This window comes from Bacillus rossius, chromosome 2, assembly GCF_032445375.1.
Source record: "Bacillus rossius redtenbacheri isolate Brsri chromosome 2, Brsri_v3, whole genome shotgun sequence".
NCBI classification, from domain to species: Eukaryota; Metazoa; Arthropoda; class Insecta; order Phasmatodea; family Bacillidae; genus Bacillus; species Bacillus rossius.
In genome coordinates this window covers 61,903,465-61,909,340 of record NC_086331.1, presented here as the reverse complement: position 1 = coordinate 61,909,340, position 5,876 = coordinate 61,903,465, and positions in this window count along the sequence as shown.

Below are 5,876 nucleotides of genomic sequence, written 5' to 3'. Positions count from 1 at the left end.
GCTGCCAACTTTCAGGATACACAAGGTTGGAATGACTTCCTACCCCCATTTCACCTGCCAACCAATCACCCCATCATACTACCTCTGGTGGTACTCTATGCCACACAAAATGTGAATCCTGCTGCCCAAGTAGAGGCCAGCTCATTTTGACTACCTTTGTAGTACATGTGCAATGGGCACAGCAGTGCGATCCTGACTGCATGCAGTGTGTATACATTACCACAACAATGCAGCCTGGACAGGGTCCTAGAGATTAGGGAACCTGGCGACATAGACATATGTCAAACCCTAATTTCTCCCACTACTAGGCAGATGGTGCTGCTGTATTTCCACGAGCATGGCCTGGTAGATAAACCAGGGAAAAATCAGACTCAGAGGTAGAGCAGGGTGCTTTTAAACTGGCCAGGCTAAGCATGTTTTATTCGCGATAATTCCAGGCTCTCCAAGTAGATGGGGTCGAACAGCAACACCCCAGGCAGCCGGAGGAACCCTTCCACATGGTGGCCCTAGACATCATGGGCCCCCACTCCGGCATATCACATGGCAAGTGGTCTCTCATCATGATCACAGTTATTATAATGCAATGGTCGGAGGCATTCACTTTCTCCAATATGTATGTGGGGACAATAGAAACCCCTCTAAAATAAGGTGTTTAGATGGTACAGTATCACTATCAATGGGACACAGTTAACAGGAGTACCCTGGAAGTCAGAGTGTTTCTGCTGGGACACAGAGCCTCGCACCACCCTGACATACCACCCCCCAGGATGAACCTGAGTGCTGCAAACAGGATGTTAAGGTCCAGTACTGCTTCCACCTGGAGGAAGATCATTCCAAATTGGATATACACACTCCCAAGCCAATTTATTTCCTGCAGTGGTGAACCAATGCCATCACAGGTCACTTGCCCACAGAGCTACTCCATGGCTAAACCCTCACCCTGTTGGGTGATTTCTGCATCGCCGAGGTGGCAGGGGTCCGCACCTGCCCTCCCATCATCAACGTTAGGTTGAAGACACATGCTAACTAAACCCAGTTTCTTGCCACCTGGACTCCACAGTCACCGAATCCCCCAACACCACTGGAGCCCAGATATATGGCCTACGCTAGGTGCCACCACCTGTAATCTGGCAGTTATGGCTTTTGTGCGGGCCTGAGTTCCAAATGGCCTGTCCTTGGGAGGTACTGTGATGACTGGGGTCCACCACCTACTTGGTCTGACTGCCAAATAGATCAACAAAAATTCACTGGGACAACTTAAGTCTTATCTCTTCTACTGGCAACCAGAATTACCCAGCAGGATATGTTGGACATGCTGAACAACCTCCCCTGAGTCTATCGGGCTCACCAGAAGCACCACTTACCAGTCCTCATACAACATCATCTTCTTTGTCATGGACCAATCACCAGCCCACTGTCACCTGTACTGCATCAACTGTCACCCCCACCTCAACCTCAGTCGCCCTGCAACTGACACACATGGTGCTTCACTGCATGAACTCGAGTGCCTTGTGGACAAACTAGACCCGAAGTACTTGCCCTAAGAGTCACCCAGCACTGAAGGACCAAAAATTCCATACTCGTACTAGGCCCAGACAGATCCCCAACAATGAACCCAATGCTCCCCGATCCATCACACAGACTGGGATCAACCCCTTTGGCCCCTTAAAATGAGTCTTGAGGATTATTCCTTCATCATGAGTGTGGAGGAGCCCAAACAACCCGAGGTCGATCACCTCACAGACACTCTCGTATGGTTGCGACAAGCCCCAAACGGGTGGTGTTGCGAGGAAATCACCGATGGTGGGGGTTAAACATTGTCCCACTCAATGGCACAGTTGACATTGACTGGGATAGACCTGTGGGCATCAGTGTGGACACAGGTAGGGCAGAGCCCCAGCATAGGGATCAAAGAAGACACGATGCCCCAGGGGCAGGCCAGCCTGAGGGACCACAATGGTCTGCCAAGTTTACAAATAACTTAAATATGTGTTCCCTGTAGTGAGACATTTAAGCTTTTACATAAATTTTTTAACTTTGTGTTGGTATGTGTCACAACCAAGATTTCAACGATTAGAACTTAGTCATTGAAACATTCTCTGTTTCGCCCATGCAGGGCCACTGGGTAGGTAAAACAGAATCGATATTTTCAGTTAATATGGCCCGAGGACTTTCAGGGCCCACATTTAGTTCTGCCCATATGGAATAATTTTAGCTTATGGTGTTATGCCACTACAATCGTCTGCTTTATATGTAATATGAGTAGCCCAAGTGGCAAGTAGTCATTTTGTATGTCATAAGTGTTCAGGATTTTGGTATTTGCTAGATCTTGACCATTGGGAGATGGCCGCTACTTGTAACTTTTATGTATTTGCAATTATCTCGTTAGTTATGTGTAGTGTTGCAAAGAAAAACAATGTGCATGGACATTCACATTTCAAGTCAATGCATGATGTCGAGCATGCCTATCCTATCACAATGTAGACAAAGGCTGGACCAAATGTCTGAGACCAGATGATCACATCCAGGTAGGCAGTGGCAAACTTGCCGATGTACCCACCGAGGATGCAGACCATCATGGTTTGTAATGTCGGGGGAGGGGCCATCCATAAGCCCGAATGGCATCAGGAACCATGAACAAGGTCTTAGGTCGATCATATGGGCGCACTGGACCTGCCATTACCCCGACTTGAGATCGAGCAAAGAGAAAATGCGAGCATCCCCTAGCCCGGTGAGGGTCTCAGTGATTATGAGAACATGTTGTGCAGGAATGATAGTATTGTTGATTGGTTTGAAATTGACACAGAAGCTAAGGGAACCATCTTTCTTTTATGGAGACTCACTCGGCTCTATGAAGCCATAGTGTAGTAGTATTCTAAAAATGTGTTTCCTGATTGCGAGAGGTTTGCGAGTGCCGAACCCGAATGGCTTCTCAAAGACAGGCTGTGAGAGATGGTGGGTATGGAATTCTCAGTAATGTTAGTTTGGCAGATCCGATCAGTGGTGTAAACACCTCGGGATGTTGCTCTAGGACTGCACCTAACAATGCAACATACTCTGGGGGAAGGTCGTGGCAGAGGTCATATAGGTGGGGGTATTCGCCCTGGGCAGGGTGTATGGCCTGGTTAAGGTCGTTTACAGTCCAGCATCCCTGTGTGCCTACATGGATGCTCCCCTCTCGGAGTACTATGATAGCATCCTCCTGTACCAGCCATGGCAGGCCCCAGATGAGGCCATAGTCAAGGTATTGCACAACAAGGAAACTGGTCCTGCTCACAAAATCCCTAATGCTGATGGTTACCTGGGCATGCCTGGTCATAAATGTGCTGGTTACATTAGTGGCCAGCTGGATGGTGCCAAAATCCATTACCAGGTCCACCTCTGGGATGAGGTGGGTAGTGATGTTTGTGTGGGTTGCCTCAGTGTCCACGAGTGTGGCCATGGGTCGCCTATTCGTTCCCATTGGGAACCAGATCAGCATTCCGGCCTAAGGCCCAACTCGACCCAGGCAATGTGGTGCCCACTCGGGATTTGCAGCTGCGGACGGGGACGGCACCGATGCCTGGTGGGCAGTGCCCCTCGCCAACATCCCGGGGCAGGTGGCGAATAAGTGAGGTGGTCCACTCCCGCTGTTCCTGTTTGGTTGGAGTGGTGGCTGGTAGGTCCGGCAACTGCAGGCAGGGCAACGATGGCATCTAGGGGGCAGTGTGACCATTTGGTGACCAGGACAGAGCCGGGAACAGGTGGCACCTCTCCATACAGAAGTTTCCCTGAGGAGTGGGCTCTATCCCTCGCTACTACCAGAGTGCTTCGCATCAATCACACATTGTGCTAGAAATGCTCCATAGTAGGCAGTAGTGGCAGTGGGGTGGTCGATTGTCCTGTGTCATGCAGCCAGTTAAATGTGCGAAAAATATGAAAATAGTAAGATGGAAGGAAATTCATTATTTCTCTTATATTTAAAATAAATCATCACCCATATAAAAAGTTTCTTTTGAATGTAACTATATCATATTAGCATATTTTGAAAATAAACTTTATTAGATTTCTTCTAATATAATTTATATCAATGATAAATTGAATATAATCCATAAGCAATCTCTAGAATTTATGCAAAGTTGGTCATAAAAATGGCACAATCAAATTGTTTGTGTGTCTATAATATTTCTTGAATATATCATACATTTGTTATTTCAAAATATCACAAGGACTTACTAAATATACATATTGAGGACTTACATTTGTTTATTTTTCTAATGTATCAAAAGTACGAATGTTTTCAAAGAAAATGAGATGTATTGTGTGAAAAAATATTAATATTTATTTTCATTTATAACAATAAAATTTCGTGTCGCAAATAAATATCCTATTGATATCCACTATATACCTGGGATGAATGTGGTACATTCAGGAAATAACAGGCTATCCATTGAATATCCAGTGCTGTATAAGATACGAACTGAACAAACCTTTGGAGGGGCAGTCTTGAGGCCCAGCTGCAGAAGCTTAATCAAGATCATACTGTTGCAATAGTATATTCAAATGATGTCAAACACAGAACAATCATTTACAGCAATAAATTACTGCTCACTTAAAGTCAAGCCACAAATACAGGTATGGCTTTCCACATATTTGATGAAAGTATGTGACAGCAGTGGCCAACTAAAAATAAGTGAAGTTCTCCTGGTTTCAGGTTCCCAGATATATTTTACTATCTAATAGTTACCCTTAAATGACAGCATTAAAATTGTTATGGTTTCACTTCTAATAAGTTAGTAGGGCCTACCAAAATATGTTTAACGAATTTACAAAAGTATTACTCGACCATCTAATTTTTTGCTAAAATCTAAACCTATGAAAATACGATAAACATGGGAAGAAAGGACCACTCAGCGCTGCCGCCTGATGGTTGCTTGGCTTATTATTATGTGGTGCTGTATTGTAATGTGGTGCTACACCAGCATGTGGTGCTGCTTCATTGAGCATTGCCACCTCATGATCTAGGACTGTCCCAAATTCATAAAACGAGACTGTTAAACATCAATGTTTTTGCAATAATAAGCAGCGAGGTTTTAAAGATAAGAATGAAAGATTTGGCAGGACTTCTGATTGACTTCTGGCCATTTTCACTTGTAAATATTCATCAACAGAAACGTCAACATTCCTGGCCTCGATTATCGAAGGACAACTTAAAAAACCTGCAAAAAGGAGCAGATGGACATCGTCCCCTGTAATGTGCAGTCAGGCAGAATTATGCTGCTTAAAGATTAAACTAGCCATCCAGCAGTCTTGCTAAGGGGAAGAGGTACTGTGATTGTAGATAGCCAATCCTGTAAATTGTTTTAGTAACCATGAATCGTATTGTATCTACTAGGGCCATGAATCTATGATAGACTAAAATTGCAATATCCGTTATGCCAGCAAATATATGCACTGCTGATTAAATGTAAACTGTCAAATGGTGTCGGCCAGTCTCTTAAAAGTTTTCCTCTGCATCGTGGACAGGTGGCCGAGTTGAGTTTAAGACGAGCCAGATAGGCCCGGCACCATAAAATGACACAATGACATATGGGGAGCTAAAGAACAAGGTTTAAGAATGTAGATTTATAATTATCAGAATTAACGAAATTAGTTGAAGTACAGTTGTAGGCTCCCCACAGAATGGCACATTTGCCTCGATCCCTTAAGCTGAATATGACTGCAAGAGAGGGGTGACACAAGGGCAGGAGACAGTGTCACCTTGCACTAAAACCACACCAAAAAATCTGTAATTAGAATAGGCAAGAAATTAATTAATATAATGTGGCACATCTGCTTTATTCAATATTGCTAATTTATCATAACTATTTGAGTCCCTATAATTACTCAAGTTTATA